At 44.0% G+C, this 26,252-nt stretch overlaps 2 pseudogenes; both read left to right on the top strand.

Moving 5' to 3' along the window:
* Positions 1 to 3,275: 3,275 nt before the first annotated feature.
* On the top strand, positions 3,276 to 9,842 carry LOC106696556 (annotated as a pseudogene).
* A 5,647-nt stretch (positions 9,843 to 15,489) lies between these two features.
* LOC102423951 lies at positions 15,490 to 16,670 on the top strand (annotated as a pseudogene).
* Positions 16,671 to 26,252: the final 9,582 nt, after the last annotated feature.

The raw sequence follows: 26,252 nt of genomic DNA, 5'->3' as shown, positions 1-26,252 counted from the left end.
TAGAAAATCCAACAAAAAGTCCCTACATATTTCTAAAATACCCCCTAAAGTCAGTACCATCTAGGATATACATAACAAAAATAAAATAAATGTACTCAATAAAAAGCAGTTAATATAGATTTTTGTAATTCACCAAGGAAAGGTGAAGTAGTGAGCAGGAGATGGCTCTAAGTGGCTATGGAAAAACATTTGCTCACTAGTAACCAGAGAAATGCAATTAAAACAAGATACTAATTTATGTGGATCAGATTGGCAAATAATATAAATCTATTAATACCAAATGTTCAAGTGGACATAGAAAGATGGGATCCCACATGCACTGCTGGTTACCAAACAATCTGGCCTTCTTTAGTGAAATTAAGTCTATGTTCACTCTGTGACTCAGAAATCTTACTCTGGGATATATGCCCCCTGAGAAACAAGCACAAATCTGCATGAGGGCATGTACAAAGATGTTCGTCCCAGTATTGATTATTATAAATGTATGTTGCAAATTCCAGGCCAACCACTACAAAAATTAATAAATTTAGTTTACTTGCAAAGGCTTCCCATAACTATCAAATATGAACCCTTTCTATGGTCTCAAGGTCTGCAACTGCCCCTGACTTCCCAACCTCATTTCCTGTCCTTCTCCTTCTTGCTCAGCCACCATGGCTGTCTTGTTTTTTCTGGACTCACGCCTCCCCCACACACACACACACACAAGCTAAAGATGTTTGCCCTTGCCATTCGCTTGGCCTTTAATGTTGTGACCATGGGTCTTCCATAAGACTCACTCTTCTATGTAATCCGGCTCTGCTCAGTTCCCTTTATTAAAGAGACTATCACAAACTAATCCCATCCTCTTGTGATCAGTCACTCCCTCCTCTTACTCTATTTTATTATTCTTCATAGAACTTTATCATCCCCTAACAGTATAAATATAAATATATATAAGCTTTATTAAAGAATTTTAAAGATCAAAATAAGTAGAGCAAAACACCATTTTTGTCAATTCTCTCCAAATTAGACATTGACTATTCAATATTCCCAATAAAAATTCTAGCAAGATTTTATTGGGGAATGTGGAAACCAATTCTAAAAAAATATATTGCAGATCCACAACTCACAATTAACTGAGACAATTTGGGGGAGGGGGGGCGGAGAACACAAACTATTAAGATATTTATAAAGGTTTCCCTTAAGAACAGGAACAAGCTCTGGCGGGTGTTCCTCAGTGGTTAGAGTGTGGGCCCAAGAACTGAAGGGTCTTGGGTTCGATTCCCAGTCAATGGCATGTACCTGGGTTGCAGGTTCAATCTTGCTTTGGTTGGGGCACATGCAGGAGGCAACCAATCAATGTGTCTCTCTCACATCAATTTTTCTCCCTCTGTCTCACTTCTCTCCACTCTCCAAAAATCAATGGAAAAAAATATCCTCGGGTGAGGATTAACAAAAAAAAACAAAAAAAAAGAGGAAGAAGACGACGACGACCCTGAAGAACACCTAAGAGATTATTTTGAAAAGTATGGGAAAGTTACTCTCTGGCAATGGGCAAGGAGACACCTGATTGGTGATGTTGCACTTATATCAATCAGGGGCAAAGCAGACTACAGTTCTTAGTTCATCTTGAACTAAGCTTGATGCCTGTGTCGGTGGCCAGAGCAGTTCCATGCCTAAGGCACGAAAGGAAAGGAAAGAAAAGGGAAGGGAAGGGAAGGGAAGGGAAGGGGAGGGGAAGGGAAGGGAGGGGAGGGGAGGGGAGGGGAGGGGAGGGGAGGGGAGGGGAGGGGAGGGGAGGGGAGGGGAGGGAAGGAAGGGGAAAGGGAAAGGAAAAGGAAAAGGAAAGGAAAGGAAAAGGAAAAGGAAAGGAAAGGAAAGGAAAAGGAAAAGGAAAAGGAAAGGAAAAGGAAAGGAAAGGAAAGGGAAAGGAAAGGAAAGGAAAGGAAAGGAGGAAAGGATATGATAATGAAGATGGCGGCTGGCAGACCGGAGGTGAGGGATAGGAAGTGATGAGTGAGGGATGAATGGAGTGTGTGTGAATGTGTGTGGTGTGTGAGTGAGTCAAGGAACAGTTAATCCGGCAAGAAGCAGCAGAGGCTGACAGACCAGGCTCTCTGGGACACGAGAGACTACCACCGCTGTGGCACTCCCCAGACTGCGGGACTCGGACACGGAGCCCACGCCATCTTAAAGGGGAGAGCGGCCTCTTCTAAAAACTCAGCAGCACCACCACCCAGACAGGCCTTGGACACTGCCCGTGACCCAGCAGCCACTCCGGCAAAAATCCTGCAGCCACACCCGCAGACTCTGGGACTCTGCGCCAAAGGAGCTGTAAGTGCAGTCTCCCCCTCCCCAGCGGCAGACCTCCGACATTGCCTGCGTGCACACAGGTCTCCGAGGCACACCACTCCATAGACTCCTCTTTGGAGTCACTGGGAGACTAAGCTGGGTGTGATTTTGTACAGACACAGGCTCACTGCCACCCAGTAGAAATTCTGAATTCCCTCTGCCTGAATAACTGCCCCCACACACCCAGCTGCACAACTTAAGCGCCAGGGCTTCTCAGTGCCAGGGCCCCACAGAGTGCGTCAGAGCTCAGCACCGGGGAACTGCGCCTGCGAACTGCACCGCCACAGTAACTCACTCCCCCTCAGCCCATCTATCCACAGGGCACTTTGGGGAAGCCGTGCTGAGCCTCTGCTGGGTCCGATCTTGGACTAATAGGGACGCACTCCCCTGGGCAGTAGAAATTCTGAATTCACCCATCCTGGATACCTGCCCAAAGCGTGCCAGGGCCCTTCAGAGTGCTTCAGTGCGCCTGCGCTAGCAAACTCACTGCGGGTGCTCCTGTGTGCCGCTGCGGGGAATGCGAGCCTATCCACCACAAGTGCACCAGCAAAATCTGAGTTTCCCCACCCCACAGCTGCAGAACTCTGGACACTACAGGTGCATGCTTTTCCAGCGTGCAGGTCTCCCAAAACCACCGCTCCACAGGCAGCCCTGGGGCCCCGCTGCGAGCCCTGCTGGTTGTGCACTTAAACAAACAGGGGTGCACTGCTGGGCTGTAGAAACGCTGGATTCCCTCTTCTGGGATACCTGCCCACAGACACTGCAATCCAGTGGCTTCAGTGCCAGGGCCCTTCAGAGTGTGTTAGTACACCCTGCTGGCAAACACACAACAGGTGCCTCTGTGAGCTGCTGCTGGAATTGCGTGTATCCAACCACGGAGGCAGCAGCAAAAGCTGAGTCTACCCACCCCACAACGACAGAACTCTGGACACCACAGTCACACTATGCCAGAACGCAGGCTTTCTGAACCCCACCACCCCAATAGACGGTTCCTGGGTGCCACTGTGAGTCCCTGCGAGGCACATGTGATTTCAATCAAGGGCATAAGAGAGCAAAAATTGGAACACCCCCTCCACAGCTACTGACTTCTAGACACCTCAGTTGCGCCTTTCCTGATCACAGGCCTACATCAAGAGAACTCAAATAGCCCAAGTAGGGAGCTACACTAGACTACCAAACCCAGGAGACCTGAGAGGTCACACCAATAGCACCACACCCTAAAGAAACTGGGTAGCAAAGCAATCAGAACTACAATTAAAACATTACAGCAAAACATGGGAAGACAAAAAAGCAACCCACAAAGGAAAGAAAAAGAGGAGTCACCAGAAAGGGAGTTAAATGAAATTGAGGCTACTAACTTACCAGAGAAAAAATTCAGAGTAATGGTTATAAGGATGCTCAAACGGCTGGATGACAAATGCACACAATTCAATGAGAATTATAAGGAGCTGAATGAGACTGTCAACAACATGAAAAGGAACCAAGAGGAAATGAAGACCGACATAGCTGCAATAAAGAACACAATGGAAGGCTTAAACAGCAGACTAGAAGAGGCTAAGGACCGCATCAGCGAATTAGAAGACAAGGTACGAAAAAACACACAAACACAGGAGCAACTGGAAAAAAAAACTTAAAAAGCAAGAGGAGAGCCTAAGGGAGCTTTGGGACAATGCAAAATGAAACAACATTCGCTTAATAGGGATACCAGAAGGAGAGGAGGAGAAGCAAGGAATAGAAAGCCTGTTTGAAGAAATAATGACAGAAAACTTCCCTGATACTGGCAAGAAAAGAACTACACAAGTCCAAGAAGCACATAGAGTGCCAAACAAGATGAATCCCAGAAGACCAACACCAAGACACATCATAATTAAATTGGCAAACACCAAGGACAAAGTAAGAATCGTAAAAGCTGCCAGAGAGAGACAGAAAGTTACCTACAAGGGATCTCCTATTAGAATATCAGCTGACTTCTCAACAGAAACACACCAGGCAAGAAGGGAATGGAATGAAATATACAAAGTGATGCAAAGCAAGTGAATGAATCCAAGAATACTATACCCAGCAAGGCTATCATTCAAAATTGAAGGTGGAATCAGGAGCTTCACAGACAAAAAAGGGCTAAGAGAGTTTATTACCACCAAACCAGCAATGCAAGAAATGCTAAAGGGACTGCTGTAAAAAGAAGAAACAGAAAGACAACAAGAAACACAAACATTAAGAATAAAAATGACCACAAACAAGTACTTTTCAATAATAACATTAAATGTAAATAGATTAAATGCTCCAGTCAAAAGACACAGGGTAGCTGAATGGATAAAAAAACATGACCCATTTATTTGCTGTCTGCAAGAGACCCACCTCAGAAGAAAGGATTCACACAGACAGAGTGAAGGGATGGAAAAAAATTTTCAGGCAAATGGAAATGAGAAAAAAGCTGGGGTTGCAATACTTATATCTGACAAAATAGACCTCAAAGTAAAGGTCATAACAAGAGATAAGGAAGGCCACTACATAATACTAAAGGGAGCAATTCAAGAAGAAGATATAACTCTGGTAAGCATATATGCACCCAATACAGGAGCACCCAAATACATAAAACAGCTTCTGGAAGATATCAAGGGTGAGATCAATAGCAATACAGTCATAGTAGGGGACTTTAATACCCCACTGACACCACTGGATAAAGCCTCTAAACAAAAAATCAGCAAAGAAACAGCAATCCTAAATGACTCACTAGATCAGATGGACTTAATTGACATCTTCAGAATATTTCACCCCAAAGCTACAGAATATACATTCTTCTCCAGGGCACATGGGACATTTTCAAAGATAGACCATATATTAGGACACAGGCAAAGTCTCTTCAAATTCAAGAGAATAGAAATCATAACAAGCATCTTCTCAGATCACAATGACATAAAATTAGAAATCAACTACAATAAAAACATTGAAAAAAATCAGACACTTGGAGGCTAACTAGCATGCTATTAACCAATGACTGGGTTACCGGAGAGATCAAAGAAGAAATAAAAAGCATCCTGGAAACAAATGACAATGAAAACACAACAATCCAAAATCTATGGGACACAATGAAAGCAGTCCTGAGAGGGAAGTTCATAGCTCTACAGGCCTACCTCAAAAAACAAGAAAAACTGGCAATAAATGATCTAACCCTACAACTCAAAGAGTTAGAAACAGAGCAACAAGAAAAGCCCACAGTATCCAGAAGGAAGGAAATAATAAAGATCAGAGCAGAAATAAACAACATAGAGACCAAAAAAACAATACAAAAGATCAATGAAACCAAGAGCTGGTTCTTTGAAAGGATTAACAAGATTGATGAACCTCTCGCCAGGCTCACCAAGAAACAAAGAGAGAGGACCCAAATAAACAAAATCACAAATGAAAGAGTGAAGTAACAACTGACCCTACTGATATACAAAGGATTGTAAAAAAATACTATGAACAACTCTACTCCAACAAACTGGACAACCTCGACGAAATGGACACATTCCTAGAAAAATACAAGCTCCCAAAACTCAACCAGGAAGAATAAAAAAACCTGAATAGGCCAATAACTACTGATGAAATTGAAACAGTAATCAAAAAGCTTCCAGCAAACAAAAGCTCTGGACCAGATGGCTTCACAGGGGAGTTTTACCGAACATTCAAAGAAGAACTAAAGCCAATCCTTCTCAGACTATTCCAAAAAATTCAAGAGGAAGGCACACTTCCAAGCTCTTTCTATGAAGCCAGCATTACCCTAATCCCAAAACCAGATAAAGACACCACAAAGAAAGAGAATTACAGGCCAATATCCCTGATGAACATAGATGCTAAAATCCTGAACAAAATTCCAGCAAACGGGATCCAGCATTACATTAGAAAGATCATACACCATGACCAGGTGGGATTTATTCCAGGAATGCGAGGCTGGTACAATATCCGCAAATCAATAAACGTGATACATCACATAAACAAGTTGAGAGACAAAAATCACATATCGATTGGTGCAGAAAAGGCATTTGACAAAGTCCAACACCCTTTTCTGATAAAAACGCTCAGCAAAGTGGGAATAGAGGGATCATACCTCAACATAATAAAAGCCTTATATTACAAACCTACAGCCAACATCATACTCAATGGGCAAAAACTAAAACCATTTCCCTTAAGAACAGGAACAAGACAGGGATGCCCACTTTCACCACTCCTGTTCGCCATAGTACTGGAAGTGCTAGCCAAAGCAATAAGACAAGAAGAAGAAATAAAAGGCATCAAGATTGGAAAAGAAGAAGTAAAATTGTCATTATTCGCAGATGACATGATACTGTACTTAGAAAACCCTAAAGACTCCATCAAAAAATTATTAGACCTAAAAAATGAATTTGGCAATGTAGCAGGATACAAAATTAACGCCAAGAAATCTATGGCCTTTTTATATGCCAATAGTGAACTTACAGAAAGAGAAATTTAAAAAAATAATCCCATTTACCACTGCACCAAAAAAATTAAGATACCTAGGAATAAACTTAACTAAGGAGGTAAAAGACCTCTACACAGAAAACTACAGGACATTGAAAAGAGATAGAGGAAGACATAAACAGATGGAAGAACATACCGTATTCATGGATTGGTAGAATCAACATCATCAAAATGTCCATACTACCCAAATCAATCTATAGATTCAATGCACTCCCCATTAAAATACCAACAGCATATTTCACAGGTCTAGAAAGAACGCTCCAAAAATTCATCTGGAATAAAAAAAAAACACCCCGAATAGCTGCTGCAATCCTGAGAAAGAAGAACAAAGTAGGTGGGATCTCAATACCAGATATCAAGCTGTATTACAAAGCCACTGTTCTCAAAACTGCCTGGTACTGGCACAAGAACAGACATATAGACCAATGGAACAGAATAGAGAACCCAGAAATTGACCCAAACCACTATGCTCAATTAATATTTGACAAAGGAGGCAAGAACATACAATGGAATCAAGACAGTCTCTTCAATAAATGGTGCTGGGAAATGTGGTCAGACACATGCAAAAAAATGAAACTAGATCACCAACTTACACCATACACAAAAATAAACTCAAAATGGATAAAGGACTTAAACGTAAGACAGGAAACCATAAGATTATTAGAGGAATCCACAGGTAGCAAAACCTCAGATATATGCTGAAGGAATTTCTTCACTGACACAGCTCCTAGGGCAATGGAAACTAAAGGGAAAATAAACAAATGGGACTATATCTAAATAAAAAGCTTCTGCACAGCAAAAGAAACCATCAACAAAACAACAAGAAAACCCACTGCATGGGAGAACATATTTGCCAATGATATCTCCGATAAAGGTTTAATCTCCAACATTTATAGGGAACTCATACAACGTAACAAAAGGCAGTTAAACAACCCAATCAAAAAATGGGCAACTGACCTAAATAGACACTTTTTGAAAGAGGACATACATAAGGCTGAGAGACATATGAGAACATGCTCAAAGTCACTAATCATCCGAGAGATGCAAATCAAAACAACAATGAGGTACCATCTCACACCTGTCAGAATGGCCATCATCAACAAATCAACAAACGACAAGTGCTGGAGAGAATGTGGAGAAAAAGGAACACTTGTGCACTGCTGGTGGGAATGCAGACTGGTGCAGCCACTATGGAAGACAGTATGGAGTTTCCTCAAAAAATTGGAAATGGAACTCCCATTTGACCCTGTGATCCCACTTCTAGGAATATATCCCAAGAAACCAGAAACACCAATCAGAAAGGATATATGCACCCCTATGTTCATAGCAGCACAATTCACCATAGCTAAGATCTGGAAACAGCCTAAGTGCCCATCAGTAGATGAATGGATTAGAAAACTGTGGTACATCTACACAATGGAATACTATGCTGCTGTAAAAAAGAAGGAACTCTTACCATTTGCAACAGCATGGATGGAACTGGAGAGCATTATGCTAAGTGAAATAAGCCAGTCAATGAAGGAAAAATACAACATGATCTCACTCATTCATGGATAATAAAGACCATTACAAACTTTTGAACAATAATAGATACAGAGGCAGAGCTGCCTCAAACTGATTGTCAAACTGTAGTGGGAAGACCAGGGAGGGTTGGGGGACAGGAGGGAGGGGAGTAAGAGATCAACCGAAGGACTTGTATGCATCCATATAAGCATAACTAATGGACATAAGACACTGGGGGGTAAGGGAGGGCAGGGGTTTGTCAAGGGCGGGGGGGGAAAAAGGACACTTATGTAATACCCTTTGTAATACTTTTAGCGAAAAAAAAAAAAAAAAACTAAAGATGGAACTTCCATTTGACCCAGTGATCCCACTTCTAGGAATATATCCCAAGAAACCAGAAACACCAATCAGAAAGGATATATGCATCCCTATGTTCATAGCAGCACAATTTACAATAGCTAAGATTTGGAATCAGCCTAAGTGCCCATCAGCAGATGAATGGATTTAAAAATTGTGGTACATCTACACAATGGAATACTATGCTGCTGTAAAAAGGAAGGAACTCCTACCATTTGCAACAGCATGGATGGAGTTGGAGAGCATTATGCTAAGTGAAATAAGTCAATCAGAGAAAGATAAATATCACATGCTCTCACTCATTTGTGGATTATAACGAACAACATAAACCGATGAACAAAAACAGATGTAGAGACCGAGAAGCATCAATCAGATGCTCAAAACTCAGAGGGAAAGCAGGGGATGGTGGGGGTGAGAGGGAAAGATCAACCAAAGGACTTGTATGCATGCATATAAGCATAAGTGATGGATGTGGACAACAGGGGGTGAGGGTGAGGGCAGGATTGGGGGGATGAGGGTACATTGGGGGGATAAGGACACATTTGTAATATCTTTTTCAATAAAGGGAAAAAAAAGAAAGAAGAAAGGAAGAAAGAAAATATGGGAAAGTTGAAGTGATTGAAATCATGACTGACCAAGGCAGTGGCAGGGAAAGGCTTTGCTTTTGTAGCCTTTGATGACTCAGTAGACAAGATTATCATTCAAAAATATCATACTGTGAATGGCCACAACTGTGGAGTAAGGAAAGCCCTGTCTAAGCAAGAGATGGCTAGTGCTTCATCCAGCCAAAGAGGTTGAAGTGGTTCTGGAAACTTCAGAGGTGGTCACGGAGGTGGTTTTGGTAGAAATGACAACTTTGGTCATGTAGAAAACTTCAGTGGTGGAGGTGGCTTTGGTGACAGCCATGGTGGTGGTGAATATGGTGGCAGTGGGGATGGCTATAATGGATTTGGTAATGATGGAAGCAATTTTGGAGGTGGCCAAAACTACAATGATTTTGGCAATTACAATAATCAATCTTTAAATTTTGGACCCATGAAAGGAAGAAACTTTGGAGGTAGAAGCTCTGGCTCCTATGGTGGTGGAGACCAATACTTTGCCAAACCACAAAAGGTGGCTACAGCAATTCCAGCAGCAGCAATAGCTAAGGCAGTGGCAGGAAGTTTTAATTACTACCAAGAAACAAAGCTTAGCAGGAGAGGAGAGTCAGAGAACTGACAGGGAAGCTACTGGTTACAACAGATTTGTGAACTCAGCCAAGCACAGTGGTGACAGAGCCTCACTGCTACAAAAGAACATAAGTTTTAGACAATACTCATATGAATGGACAAAAAACTCGAGGACTATATTTGTGACTAGTTGTATAACAGGTTATTTTAGTTTCTGTTGTGGAAAGTGTAAAGTATTCCAACAAAGGGTTTTTAGATAGAGAAAAACCAAGATGGCGGCATAGGTAAACACCGGAAATTGCTGCCTCGCACAACCACCTCAAAAAAACAACTAAAAGACAAAACTGACATCATCCAGAACCACAGGAAGGCTGGCCAAGTGGAAATTCTACAACTAGAAGGAAAGAGAAAAGCACACTGAAACTCAGAGGAGGTGCGGTGTGGAAGTAAAGTGCAGAGGTACGGAGGCACACGCGGAAAGGGCTGGCAGCTGAGGACACGGTTGTCTTTTTCAATCGGGAGTGAGACACAAGCTCCCGACTGCTCTGAACTCCAGTTCTGGGTGAGTCTCTGGGGACCCAGACTCATACGGGGAGAAACTGGACTGTCTGGCATCGAGCAGAACTCGAGGGCGGCTTTCTCTCAGAGGTGCTTGCAGCAATTACGCGGAACAGTAAGACCCGGGTCCTCTTAGGGCAGGGCTGAGGATCAGCCATAGCTGTTTTCTCCGCCCTGTTGATTCTTTGAGACCCCGCCCCACCCAAGCTGTGTGCAGAGGCTTTTGCATATGAATGCCCTGGCCCTTCGCAATCTAAAATCACCTAACTGCAGCTGGTTCAGAGAGACCCAGAACATCCAAAAAGAAGGCCCAAGGCCCCACAGCAGCTTGCATTGCTTCACAGCTGGGCCTCATCTAGGCACCTCCAAACTCCAAACAAAGAAAAGGAATCTGCAGATCTCTCCATAGCTCCTGCTGGGTAGCCTCAGGCAGAGGCTAAATTAGCACCTCCTTAGAGATCCAAGAGCCAGTATACCCAGTGGTCAGAGTGGACTATCCAGATTACAACTCCTCAGATCCATAAGGGACATACTCAGGAGGCAGACTCAGTGAGCACCAAAGCCCCAATGAAGCAAGTCTTGCCCCATAAGGGTGTCTCCAGCACAGAAGTTCTCCCAACATAACCACAGCTGATTCCCACAGCTAATTGGCCTGGAGGTCAATTTCTCCCAGTGATACCTACAACAATCAAGGCTTAACTACAACAAGACTATGCACAAAGCCCACAAAGGGGTGCACCAAGAGTGTCCACCTCAGGTAATTGGGGAGGCTGAGCCACTGGGCCCTATAGGACACCTAGCACACAAAGCCACTCTACCAACACAGGGAAGCATAAAAAATGTGGAGACAAAGAAACAGGTCACAAATGACAGAAACAGAGGAAAGCAAACTACTGGATATAGAGTTCAAAACCACGGTTATAAGGTTTTTCAAGAATTTTCTAGAAACTGCCGATAAATTTAGTGAGACCCTCGAGGTTATGAAAAAGGACCAACTAGAAATTGAGCATACACTGACTGAAATAAAAAATATTATACAGAGACCCAATAGCAGACTAGAGGATCCCAAGAATCAAGTCAAAGATTTGAAATACGAAGAAGCAAAAAACACCCAACCGGAAAAACAAAAAGAAAAAGAATCCAAAAATATGAAGATAGTGTAAGGAGCCTCTGGGACAACTTCAAGCATACCAACATCCGAATTATGGAGGTGCCAGAAGAAGAGAGAGAGCAAGATATTGAAAACCTATTTGAAGAAATAATGACAGAAAACTTCCCCTACCTGCTGAAAGAAATAGACTTACAAGTCCAGGAAGCGCAGAGAACCCCAAACAAAAGGAATCCAAAGAGGACCACACCAAGACACATCATAATTAAAATGCCAAGAGCAAAAGACAAAGAGAGAATCTTAAAAACAGCAAGAGAAAAACAGTTAGTTACCTACAAGGGAGTACCCATACGACTGTCAGCTGATTTCTCAACAGAAACTATGCAGGCCAGAAGGAAGTGGCAAGAAATATTCAAAATGATGAATAGCAAGAACCTACAACCAAGATTACTTTACCCAGCAAAGCTATCATTCAGAATTGAAGGTCAGATAAAGGGCTTCACAGATAAGAAAAAGCTCAAGGAGTTCATCACCACCAAACCAGTATTATATGAAATGCTGAAAGGTATCCTTTAAGAAGATAAATAATTTTGTGAACAGAATAAACTGGTGAATATAATAGAATCAGGGACATAGAAAGGGAGTGGACTGACAATTCTCAGAGGGGAAGGGGTGTGGGGGGTGTGGGAAGAGACTGGACAAAAATCACACACCTATGGATGAGGACAGTGGCAGGGGTAAGGGTAGAAGGTGGGGTGGGAACTGGGTGAAGGGGAGCTATGGGGGAAAAAAAGAGGAACAACTGTAAAAATCTGAACAATAAAGATTTATTGATTTATTGATTTTTATTTTATTGATTTATATTTTATTGATTTTTTACAGAGAGGAAGGGAGAAGGACAGAGAGTCAGAAACATCGATGAGAGAGAAACACCAATCAGCCGCCTCCTGCACACTCCCCAGTCGGGATATGCCCGCAACCAAGGTACATGCCCCCGACCGGAACCGAACCCGGGACCCTTCAGTCCGCAGGCCGTCGCTCCATCCACCGAGCCAAACCGGCTACGGCTATATATATTTTTTTAAAAAGGGTTTTAGGTAGATTTCTTTTTCACCCATGATGTTGATTGATAAATTTAATAGTCTGATTATGACACTGAATCAATGTCTTTAGAAAACAAACAAACCACAGATTGATCCCTATTAAAAGTAGGATACATAAGGTTCCCAGAGTCTGTTGCTATCAAACTCTCCAATCATATAGTTAGTGGCCCTTGTTCTGATTTTCTGCTCACCAAGCAATCTTCTGATAATTTAGTTCCATATTGTCTCCTTACAGGGAAGGAATACTGTGTTCGGGCCTACCTTTCTTGACCATGCTGTGACCTTGACATGGGCCTTCCCATATGTATTTATTAGGACTCTTGGACACAAGCAATAGAAAGCCATTCTGAAGTAGGTTAGACAAAAGAAGAATTTATTGGAAGGATATAAAAGTTTGTCACATATTTAAACCCTGGGAGGGTCAGAGGAGCAGCTGGGACTTAGGAAAACTCCAACCAAAAAGTTGAAAACCACCAAAACATTCACCACCTTTTTCTCTGCTTCTGTCTGTGCATCAGTTTCATTCTCTTTTACTGCACATGCACCCAGTAAAGATCAACTCTGCTCTCACTGAAATTCAAAAGCTCCTGGGAAAGGTGCTGCTTGGTTGGCCATCTGGATCAGATTCCAATTAACTGTGGCCAGAAAGATGGGGTCATGGCAGTTTCCATGACCCCACATGGTTGGAGTATTGCAAAGAAGGAGCCTTTTCTAAAAGAGGAAGGTCACTACTCCCAGAAGAATGTGCAGGTACTGGGCAGACACACAGCGAAGTCATCCTCCCTTCATTTAAATACTATAGGCTAAGACCAGTTAAGGTATCTTTGGGGTCCGTCGTGCAGGGCAAGCTATTATTACTCAACAACAGAGGATCAGGGTGAAAGTGATAAGTAAGTTTCAGGAGAATTTTCAAGAAGTCGGCTGCCTGACCCCAAAAAGGATAGTGCTGAGCAAGTTGCTTCAATAATTCTATCTATGAAACTATTTTTCACCAATACATGTACTAAATTAACAACTATATAAAAGACTTTATCTTTATTTGTATGTTTATTTTTCCTCCTCTTCCTAGGGCATGTTTTAGACTTTTATTTGGGGCTAGAAGGCAAGATAGTGAGGGGATTGGGGCAAGCAGAGATTGTAACTGAGTCTAAGTTCATACTGTTTGTCCCATGACAGCCAAAAAATCAAGTGACAAGATGTTAGGGCAAGGAACTTTATAAGCCTGCAAGCCTAGAAGATGGTAGACTAGCATTCTAAAGAACCATGTTACAAAGTACAGAATTCAGGCTTAATTTAAGAATTGAGGAAAAGGAGAAATGGGAGGGACAAGAGGTAACTGACTATCAAAGACATCTTGGTGCCATCAGGGGCTCAAGGAAGCTTTGCTTTTAGTCTGATGACTTTAGTTGATGTGAGTCTGATCAAGAGGTTACACAATACATACTTTCCTTATTTCCTCAGGATGGGAAATTTATGCTAAGGGGCTGTTTTTGTACAACTCAAGCTACAAGTAGAATTCCTCTAGTGCTGCATGCAAGACTAAGCAAAAGCTATTAGCCATGGGAACAAAGCAGGTTTAAAGAAAATGGAGTCAAAGATTCTGAGCATTTACTCTGTTGCAAGAGGAGCCAGCTAGACCCTCCACTGCCAGCCTTTTGAGGTCTAGATCTTGGCTTTCTAAGCCTCTATGTGCTTCATATTCCTGCCATTCCTCATCTCTGCCCACATGGGGATAATCAGGGAAAAAGACCTACTTTGAATACTACTCCCTGAATCCTTCTAATGATGTAAAATCTTTCTTCAGGTTCTAATCTCTCTGCCAATATCATACCAACAAAGAACAGAACCAATATCTGCAAGTGCACGTGCTGAACAACTGAGCCCACTCCAAACAACTGGGGAGAGAAGTTTCCATGTTTATAAGGAAGCATGCCTGACCTTTATTCAATTCCACATTCTCTTCCCTCTCCTCTAAATTATAGCAGTTACATGGATTTTAAAAGAAATTTCTTGATATTCTCTGTGGAAGTACTGGAAAACTGCAAAATCAGAGTTTGGTGCAAAATATGAAAATTAGGGAACAAGTAGACAAAGGCAGCACAGGACAGATGATGCATTAAGTTATATTTGATGGAAATTTCATGTCTGCAAAAGCTGGTATGCAAATTGACACCAATACCACCCCCAATGCCATAGAGAAAATAACACAAAAAGATGAGATGCAAGCAGAAAAATTAAAAGAATCCTGAAAATCATTGGTGATAGTGAAACGGAAGTTTTGGATGGGAACACAAGGTGTTCCCCTGGGCAGAATGGCTCCTGGGCTCTTTGTCCGTTGGAGTCAAAGAATGAATCCATGGACGGAAGGTGGTATAGCAAAGGTGGAAATTTTATTGAAGAACAAGTATAAACTCCCACGTGGGGAAGAGGAAAGAATCTCACAGCAAAGACTCTGACATGGGGAGGGGGGAAGAGTCCCACCAACTTCCAGTTTCCAGGGTTTATAAAGGCTGCAAAGGCTGCAGTTCCTGTGTCCTGATATCCCCTCTGATTGGTCAATATTCCCTTTTGAATTGGTTACTATAACTCCAGAGGCCCTCCTCCCTCATTGTTCTCTTATTCCTTCTGGGCTTTCTTCTTCCTTCTTTGTTTTGTAAATATAGACCTTTTGGCTACTCCCAGTTCCCTTGTCTTATGTAAATATAACTGTTGCCATGCCCTTATGTTATGGAAATGTACCTTCTCCCAGTCTGTAGCCCTGTGTTTTTTCCATGGACCTGAATTCTAAAAATTCCCTAAACCTGCCTATATTCCCCTAAAAATCCCATTTCAATAGCACAACAGTTAATTTAAAATAAAAGAACTAGGGGAGCCCAACATGTGGCTGTGGGAGACATAGGGGGGCCTCCTGGGCCCCTTCTTCCTGCTGCTGCTGTTCCTGCTGGTGACACGCAGCCCCTACAATGCCTGCCTCTTCACCGGCATCCTCTACCTCTGCTGCACCTCTTCAGCTTGGAGCCTCTGCTGGCGCAAGGCCCTGCAGGTGCTCAGGACCATGACTGGGTTTCCGCCATCACCCACCGCATCAGCTGCCACGATGCCCCCAAGAACACACTGGCGGCCATTCGGCAGGCAGCTAAGAATGGAGCAACAGGCATGGAGCTGGACATTGAGTTTACTTCTGATGGGATTCCCATCTTAACGCACGATAATACAGTAGATAGGACAACAGATGGCACTGGTCGAATATGTGATTTGACATTTGAACAAATTAGGAAGCTTAATCTTGCGGCAAATCACAGATTAAGGAATGATTTCCCTAATGAAAAAATTTCTACCCTGAGAGGAGTTGTAGAGTCCCTAAACCAAAACCTCACAATCTTCTTTGATGTCAAGGGCCATGCAAATAAGGCTATTGATGCTCTAAAGAAAATATATATGGAATTTACTCAACTATACAATACTAGTATGGTCTGCTCTTTCTTGCCAGAAGTTATCTCTAAGATGAGACGAACAGATCGGAATGTAGTAACAGCTTTAACTCACAGACCTTGGAGCCTTAGCCATTTGGGAGATGGGAAACCACACTATGATAACATCTGGAAACAGTCCACATTTGTGGTCTTAGACATTTTCCTCAACTGGAGCATGCATAATATCTTGTGGTACCTGTGTGGAATTTCAGCTTTCCTCATACAAAAGGATTTTATATCCCCAAACTACTTAAAGAAATGGTCAGCTAAAGGCATTCAGGTCATTGGTTGGACTGTTAATACTTTTGATGAAAAAAGTTACTGTGAATCCTATCTTGGTTCCAGCTATATCACCGACAGCATTTTGGAAGACTGCCCACCTCACTATGAGACTTTTCTCCCAGGAGGAAACTATGGGTACAGAGATTTCCTGCTGGCCTCATGCAGGGATACTGAGAAACCGTTTGTGCTAGCCCAAGCCATGGGGGGGATCAGGTGGCCCACAGAAGCAATAGTTGGTAATTGCATTTTTAGCTTGGACCAAAGCAAAACCTGGTGTTGCCACCGTGCTCCATGGAATGCCTGAGTTCAACACCGTTGCTCTTGAAAATCTGGGTCTGCAAAAAAAGGCACAATAGCTCCTGCCCAGACCTCGAAGAGGCATACACTGACCCAGTGAGGATAAGCACAGATTGAGCTGTGCAATGTGGGGGTACAAATGCAAATGCATGGGATATGCATGATTACTAAAACTTGACATTTTAAAATTTGACACACATGTAATTTACTTATTTAAAATATTTGTATTTGGCTACATTATCAATGTACTGTAAGTCATCAAACTTGTGACCATACTAATAATAAAATCATTAAAAGGAAAAAATAAAAATTAAATACTGCACCAATACTCCACAAGATGGCGCTCTTGCTTTTCTAAGACCTTATATCTTCCTTGAGCACCACCCATGATCTTCAACAGAAAAAAAAAGCAAATATACAGAAAATTGCAGAACATTTCAAAAATGACTTCCTTGTTGAGGTGGGAGACTGGCCTGACATCCTGAACTACTCATCAGGTCCTAGGAAAGTGAACACAGAGAGTTAGCACATTTACTATTAACCTGTGCAATTTGTGGTTGGCTACATTTGGTGAGAAAGGAAGTGAGTCTTTGCACTCTCCAGGCAGCACATTGTAATTGGGGTAGGTTATTACTTCAAGCAGCTTCACTATCAAACTTTATCAAAACACTAGAGGCCCTGTGCACAAAATTCGAGCACTTGAGGAGGGGTCCCTCAGCCTGGCCTGCACCCTCTCATGGTACAGGAGCCCTTGGAGGATGTCCAACTGACAGCCAAGGGGAGTGGGCCTAAGCCGTCAGTCAGACACTCTTAGCACTGCCACAGAGGTGGAAGAGGCTCCCACTACCACTGCTGCACTCGCCAGCCCTGAGCCTGGCTTCTGGCTGAGAGGCCCTCCCCCTGTGGGAGTGCACTGACCACCAGGGGGCAGCTCCTGCATTGAGTGTCTGCCCTTTGGTGGTCGATGTTCGTCATAGTAACCCGTTGTTCCCCGGTTCGGTTGATTTGCATATAAGCCTTTTATTATATAGGACTAGAGGCCCGGTGCACAAAAATTTGTGCACTGGGGGGGGGGTGTCCCCCAGCCTGGCCTGTGCCCTCTCGCAGTCTGGGACCCCTCGGGAGATAATGACCTGCTGGCTTAGGCCTGCTCCCGGGTGGCAGAGGGCAGGCCCAATCCCTAGGTGCAGCCCCTGGTCAGGCTCAGAGCAGGGCCAATTGGGGAGTTGGGGCGCCGCCCCATCATGCACAGAGCAGGGCGGATCGGGAGGTTGCGATGCCACCCTCAGTCACGCTCAGGGTAGGGCTGATTGGGGGGTTGGGGCACCGCCCCTGTCACACTCAAGGCAGGGTCGATGGAGAGGTTATGGCTCTACCCTTTCACACACAGACCAGGGCCCGTGGGGGGGGGGGCGTTGGGGCGCCGCACCCTGTCACACACAGAGCAGGGCCAATCAGGGGGTTGGGGCGCCGCACCCTGTCAAACACAGAGCCGCAGGGCAATCAGGGGATTGGGGAGCTCCCGCCTATCAGGCACAGAGCAGGGCTGATCAGGGGGTTGGGGCGCCTTCCCCTGTCACGAACAGAGCAGGGCGGATAGAGAGGTTGTGGCCCTGCCCCCTGTCACACACAGAGCCCCAGGGCGATCAGGGGGTTTGGGCGCTGCCCCCTGTCACGCTGATCCCGGTGCCGGGAGCCTCGCTGCTCCGCTGATCCCAGTGCTGGGAGGCATATTACCCTTTTACTATATAGGATAGAGGCCTGGTGCATGGGTAGGGGCTGGCTGATTTGCCCTGAAGGGTGTCCTGGATCAGGGTGGGGGTCCCCACTGGGGTGCCTGGCCAGTCTGGGTGAGGGGCTGAGGGCTGTTTTCCGGAAGCGGGTGACTGAAGCTCCCAACTGCTCCTTTTTTTCTTTTTTTGTTTTTATTCTGGGCCAGCTTTAGCTCTGAGGCCTCGCTGCTGAAAACATCGATACAATGTTGCGGTCCGGCTGGCTGAAGCCTGGCTGAATGAAAGCCGGTTTCTGGGGTTTTGTTTAGCTTCTATATTTGCAACATAGTACATAGTTGCTTAGAGTTGCAGCTGAGAGGCCGGCAGCGGCAGGCGGGGGAACGTTGGAGTCCGCCGTCACTGGAGCAAGCAAGCCTCCCTGCTCACTTCAGTGCATGGCTGCCGGCTGCCATCTTGGCTGACAGTTAATTTGCATAAGGATATGCTGATTAGCCAATGGGAAGGGTAGCAGTCGTACGCTAATTACCATGTTTCTCTTTTATTAGTGTAGACTAGAGGCCTGATGCACAAAAATTCATGCAAGAGTGGGCCTTCCTTCCCCTAGCTGCCAGCACTGGCTTCCCTCTGGCACCCAGGACCCGGGCTACTTCCCTCCTGCGGCCACCCACAGTCACCCAGGACCCAGGCTGGCTTCCCTCCGGCCCCAGCTTTGTCAGGAAGGACATCCAGAATGACGTCCGGAAGACGTCCGGTTTAATTAGCATATTACCCTTTTATTATTATAGACTAGAGGCCTGGTGCACAAAAATTTGTGCACTCGGGGGGTCCCTCAGCCCGGCCTGTGCCCTCTCACAGTCTGAGACCCCTCGGGGGAAGTCCACCTACTGGCTTAGGCCTGCTCCCCTGGGAATCAGGCATAAGCTGGCAGTCAGACATCCCTCTGGCAGCCCAGGAGCCCTCGGGGGATGTCCACTTGCCAGCGGGGACCAGGCCTAAGCTGCAGTTGGACATCCTTAGTGCTGCTGAGGAGGCAGGAGAGGCTCCCGCCACCACTGCTGTGCTGACAGCCATCAGCCTGGGTTGTGGCTGAGCAGAGCTCCCCCTGTGGGAGCGTACTGACCACCAGGGGGCAGCTCCTGCATTGAGTGTCTGCCCCCTGGTGGTCAGTGTGTGTCATAGTGACCAGTCATTCCCAGTGGTTCTGCTGTTAGGGTCAATTTGCATATTACCCTTTTATTATATGCCTGGTGCATGGGTGGGGGCTGGCTGGTTTGCCCTGAAGGGTGTCCAGGATCAGGGTGGGGGTCCCACTGGGGTGCCTGGCCAGCCTGGGTGAGGGGCTGATGGCTGTTTGCAGGCTGGCCACAGCCCCTTTAGGGTGGGGGTCCCTGCTGGGGTGCCTGGCCAGCCTGAGTGAGGGGCTGAGGGCTGTTTGCAAGCTGGTCAAGCCCCCCAGCAGGGACCCTCACCCCTTGAAGGTGTGGCCAGCCTGGGTGAGGGGCTGATGGCTGTTTGCAGGCTGGCCACAGCCTCTTCAGGGTGGGGGTCCCCGCTGGGGTGCCTGGCCAGCCTGGGTGAGGGGCTGATGGCTGTTTGCAGGCTGGCCATGGCCCCCAGCCACCCAAGCTCCCAGTGGAGGCTGGCTGGAAGCAGGTATCTGGGATTTATTTATCTTCTATAATTGAAACTTTGTTGCCTTTAGTGGAGGCCACAGCCGGCCAGGGCAGGTGGGAAGCTTGACTTCCTCCATCGCCGGGGCAACCAAGCCTCCTGCTTGCTCCAGCTCTGTGGCTGCGGGCCACCATCTTGGTTGGGTTAATTTGCATATAGTCGCTCTGATTGGCTGGTGGGCATGGCTTGGGGCATAGCGAAGTTACGGTCAATTTGCATGTTTCTCTTTTATTAGATTAGATGTCTTATTCTGTGCACTCTGCTAGGTGCTTGTTTTCCTTCTCTGATAGTCTTCCTTCCAAGAGGATAAAACAGGAGGAAAGCCCTAGCTGGTTTGGCTCAGTGGATAGAGTATCTGCTGAAGGATCCCAGGTTCAATTCTATTCCAGGGCATGTACCTCAGTTGCAGGCTCTAGACTTGATCCCTGGCCCTGGTGAGGGGCACATGTGGGAGGGAACCAATCCATGTGTCTCTCTAATGTTCCTCTCTCTCCCTGTCTCTCCCCCTCCCTTCCACTCTCTCTAAAAATCAATGGGAAAATATCTTCGGGTGGGGATTAACAACAACAACAACAAAAGGAGAAAATATTTTACTATAAAATGTATAACATTGGATTTTACATAATATTTAGACATTCAATGTTGGGGGGGAAAGTATTAATTAATAACTCCTTTATGGTATGCAGAATGTTATATAAGCTCTCCCCAACTACAAAATTCTACAATACAAAGAGAATTAAAGGAATGTCCATTGCAGCATCATTTCAAATAATAAAAATTTGGAACTAAGTTGAATGTCCCATGGAAATGGATAAGTATATTGTGCTATGGTTGTACAATGAAATGCTAGGCAGCTGTTAAAATTATGAATAAATGAAATCAAGTTCCATGATGTTGCTGGTTGCCAAGCTATTATCTCTCAGTTCCACTCCCTTCCATACATATCTGTTTTATGATACCAGGACATGACCTTACCCATTTCCCCTTTGCTATCAGGCTCTGCTAGGGCAGAGGAGCAGAGGGCATGTGTCCTATGTCCCCAGAGCCTCACCCCCAGCAGTTGGTACCAGTCTCCACTTTTGTTGTTATTAATGTTTTGGCACTGCCAGAACCAACTCATTGTGTCTTCCTGCAAAACCAGCACCAGCCAGCAGGCACACACACACAAACACACACACCCGCCCCTGAGCAGGACAGGACCTTTCCTCTGAGCTTCTAGATTCTGATACCCACAACCTCTCCTTGTGTCACTGGCATCAGGGTGTACCTCTTCCAGCGGGTACTTTATCTGCATTACCTTAGTGTCCCCTTTGCTCTTTTAGTTCTCTAATGCCTATTTAACCAATTTCTTATATTAAACTTTCTTTGGTAAATACTTAATGTAGACCCTGACTAACATAATGACCATATGCCAGGAATTATAGATACACAATATAGATGGAGAGATGATAGATAGACAATAAACATATAGAGAGATAGATAGATAGATATACATTACAAGATTATACACACACACATGTATATATACGGTAGGTGCACATATACATATAAGTACATATATGCACATTTATACATATATGCCTATATATACAAACCTTGCATATAAAATTTCAGCTTATGCTCACAACAAATGCTATGTTACACAGAAGAAGACACTGAGTGTATGGGAGCTTAGACAATAAATTCCACAATATTACATAGCTGGTAAGTGATGAAGCTGAGATTTGAGTTCAAATATCACTGGACAACACATGTACCTTTTTTCAATTATGCCCGGTCAATTTATCCCTAATAGTGTTCTACATACAGTTCAATCCCTAGGTTAGCTTACAACTGTTTTTTACTTCATAATATAAGTAAACTGTAACACTATTCTAACTCTACTAGAAAATATAACCACCTTATACAATACTGCTTCTATGATTGAAGTTATGGGAAGTTTGAGAAAACTGTAGAGAAAGTGTTATTGGTGGAAGTGGGGTGTCCCTTTCCCCACAGGTGTGAATTACAAGCAAGTATGTTCCCTAGGTCACCCAGACTTTACTGGGCATGTGTCTATTCTCCTTCTGTCCAGTTCCTTTACTCCTTTCCAGTTATTTATAACTAGGTTCATTACAATGATATCAAAAGCATGGGACATTCCTAATTCCAGGTTACTTGTCATTCGTCTAATTCAACTAATACGGTTTAGTGCCTTTTATGTACCTGCCAATGTGCTGGGCTCACAATGTTCAGCAAAGCTATAGTCGAGGGGAAGAGACTATCTTTAATTAAATAATCATGTGGAGGAGAGGTACCTGAGTGTTCTATGCAGGGATTTTAGACAAGCTGCATGACTACAGGGCAGTTCCAAACACTGAACTCCCCCCCCCACCCCAAAACACACATACACACCCAAGTTTAACATCTGCCCCTCTCCTGTCTGGAATGGCATGTCCACTCTGCTTTTGCTGGCCAGGAACTTGTTAGTTCTCAGTCCAAAGTGATCAGAGGGAGACATTACAGCAACAGAGCAGTTGTGTGATATTTCCTAAAAATCTGCTCTCCTCCAAAAATAAACAAACAAACAGACAAATAAATAAAAATAAATAAAAACCTGCTCACCTCTGGTCAGGAGTCAATCAGTGTTTCCACGGCAGCAGCCACACCCAGACTTTTCTGGTAGCCTAAATGCAATCAGTAACACATGCCTGGACTGACCCATGGACAAGTGGCCAGGAAGCTTTCTGGGAGACAGACTTCCAGATGTGCAAACACAAATCTAACCAAACCAGAAACTCTGCTATAATCAGGGTCAGGAATCTCTGTCACTCTACCACAACAGGTAAATATCTAAACTCCCTTTTTGGCTGCATTTTATTAGTCAAGAAATAGTTCATTAGTCAACTATGCAGCAAAGGAAAAGAGAAAGGCCTTGCAGTAGCCACAGCCATTGATGGGCGTTAAAATTAGTGGGAGAAACTTTATAGAGACAGGATATTTGCATAGCTTCAGAGTACCTACCCCCAAATACTAATTACTGTAGTGGTTCAAACAGATGTCCACAATTCCTTATCAATCTTCCCTCCAATTTAATTTAACTCTTCTCCCTTTGTGTGTGGCTGGATTTGACGACTGTTTTCTTTTTCTTTCTTTTTGTTTTAATCCTCACTTGAGGATAATTATTTTTTTAATAGAGATTGAGTGGAAGGGAGGACAGGAGAGAGAGAGAGAGAGAGAGAAAGAGAGAGAGAGAGAGAGAGAGAAACATTGATTTGAGAGAGACACATCGATTGGTTGCCTTCCACACACACCTCAACCAGGGCAGGGATCAAAACTGCAACCCAGGTACATGCCCTTGACTGGGAATTGAACCCTCAACCCTTTAGTATGCGGGCCAACGCCCTAACCCCTGACCCATGCCAGCCATGGCTTGCCAACTGTTTTTCTAATGACTAATGTAGGGAAAGGGGGAAATGTGACTTCACAGTGGCAACAACCCTTTAATCAACTGATCAAGGCCAACACATCACCAGTAAGAAGGCGTGTTGTATCATGTCTACCCTGGCAGGACGTAAGATGGGGGGTCATCTCTGTGGTTTTCTTCTCCCAAATCTGTACCCCAGTCTACGTATAGGAAAACATCAGATAAATGCAAATTGAAGGACATTCCACAAAATACTTGACCAGTACTTTTATAAAGTATTTTCCCATGCAAAGCAAGGAAAGACTGAAAAACAGCCAGAGATTAGAGAAGACTAAGAAGATGTAACAAGTAAATGCCATGTGATATCCTGGGTCAGAAAAGGACATTACTGGTAAAACCAGTAAATATCAGTCTGCACTTCAGTTAAAAGTATTGTACCAATGTTAATTTCTTTTTTTTTTAATTTTTAATTTTATTTTTTTTATTGTTTTATTGCTTAAAGTATTACAAAGGGTATTACATATGTGTCCTTTTTTCCCCCCCGCCCTTAACAATCCCCTGGCCTCCCCTACCCCCCAGTGTCTTATGTCCATTGGTTATGCTTAAATGCATGCATACAAGTTCTTCCGTTGATCTCTTACCCCCCTCCCTCCTGCCCCCCCAACCCTCCCTGGCCTTCCCGCTGCAGTTTGACAATCAGTTTGAGGCAGCTCTGCCTCTGTATCTATTATTGTTCATAAGTTTATAATGGTCTTTATTATCCATGAATGAGTGAGATCATGTGGCCAATGTTAATTTCTTAGTTTGGATCAACATACCATAGTTATGTAAGATGTTGACATTAGGGGAAGTTGGGTGAAAGCTACATAGGAAATCTCTGCACTATCTTAATAACTCTTCTGCAAATTTAAAATTATTTCAAAATAAAAAGATTTTAAAAGAAAAGGAAAAAAAGCCACCACAAACTGGAATCCATCTCTACTCATGCATATAGCATTTGTGTTGTTAAGCGATAGGGAATGTTACTTTTACAAGTAACATGTGGAGGAGAGGTCAGACATGTAAGATTTGGGTCTAATTCCTTAGCAGTCAGAACACACAGGGTTCAGGGAAGGCTCCCCTGAGGCAGAGATGACCCAGGTCTGAAGGAGGGGTCAAAATACCAGGGGGAGGGGACACTGTGGACAAACAAGCATGTCAAGCAGATTTGATTTCCCAAAATCTCACTCTGACCTTAGTGTGGAATTGAACAGAATACCAAAAAGAACAAAAGTGGCAACCTAATCAAGATTTTGTCTCTGTTGCCCCTGCTTAGAACAGAGCCTGGCACAAATCAGGTAATCAGTAAATGTTTGCTGGAGGAGTAACTAAGGAAGAAAGGGATTTGTAGGACTGGGAGGAAGAGCACTGTCAGTGTGGGGAGAGCAGGCAGGAGGGAAGGAGGCACAGGACTCAGGACAGGTTAATGAAGTGAGGCACATAGGCCTTTAGCCTTGGTGATGCCTCTGCTTCTCCAAGCAGCTCCCCACTCCCCTCTTTTCTTCACCCTGCCCCATACCTGCTCCCCCTCCTCTTTTCTCTGAGCCCATCATTTAAGAATGGAGACTTGCAACTTTCCCTGGCTCATTTGTTCCTAAAGCAAGACAAAACCCTCTGAAGTTCTTAAAGATTATTTTTATTGTCTGTAGAAATAAAAAAACAGGATTTTGTGTGTGTGTGGGGGGGAGGTTGTGGGCAGTATGTGGGCCAACGCTCTAACCCCTGACCCACACTCTGGCATATTCAAAAGGCTGAGATAAGATTCCTCCCCACTGCAACAGAAAGCCTGTCTCTGCACTTAAAAAAAAAAAAAAGTTTTATTTATTATTTATTATTTTTTTTTAGAGAGAGAGGAAGGGAGAGGTAGTAGAGAGATAAAAACATCAATCTGCTGCTTCCTGCATGCCCCCTAATGGGGCATGTGCCCTGACCAGGAATCGAACCAGCAACCTCTTGGTGCATGGGTCGACGCTCAACCACTGAGCCACACCAATAGGACATGTCTCTGCACTTTTAATGGTGATATTTGTTTTTAATAATTCTTTATTTTGGAAAGTATTACATATGTCTCCTTTTCTCCCCCATTGTTAATTATGATATTAACACTTGTTACTGTTTGCCAGACATTTTCCTCTTCTTAAAAATGATTATAAAAGTATCACCCTTTTGCAGAACTATGGAAAATACAATAGCAACCTCTGCTGCTAACGTGTTGCTTCCAATTTCCCCCCATGCACTTTATATGAAAATAAAACATAGCGTTCTTCTGTTTATATGTATTTACTGTAATTACTGATCTATCTAGTTGTAACATTCTCATCTCTTGTGTGTTTTCTGTTTCCAATCCTATTTTGTTGCTTTTCCCCTTTCATTTCCTATCTTCCATTGGACCAGAGAAGTTTTATTTTCTTGACTGCTACATGGTTTTCATAAAACCTGTTTAATGGTTTCATAGATGCCTCTAGTTGCCCTTATTTTACCTCAGCTCTCAGTTCAGAACTATAACTTAAAATGACATTTTGAAGTTTCTGGCTGGTGGTAACAGTGGGGACACCGTAGATCTAGTCACTAGGCCAGAAGACAGGTCAGGGAACTTCTGTGTGTCTGCTAGTTTCTGTTAAAAGCCACAATTCTAGGAGGTGATCAATACAATTTTTAAAAAATATGTTTTTATTGATTTGAGAGAGAGAGGAAGGGGGAGGGATAGAGAGGTAGAAACATCAATGATGAGAGAGAATCA

The sequence above is a fragment of the Myotis lucifugus genome, unplaced genomic scaffold, assembly GCF_000147115.1.
Source record: "Myotis lucifugus unplaced genomic scaffold, Myoluc2.0 scaffold_19, whole genome shotgun sequence".
In the NCBI taxonomy this organism is placed as follows: domain Eukaryota; kingdom Metazoa; phylum Chordata; class Mammalia; order Chiroptera; family Vespertilionidae; genus Myotis; species Myotis lucifugus.
This window is presented reverse-complemented; position numbering and strand designations above follow the sequence as displayed.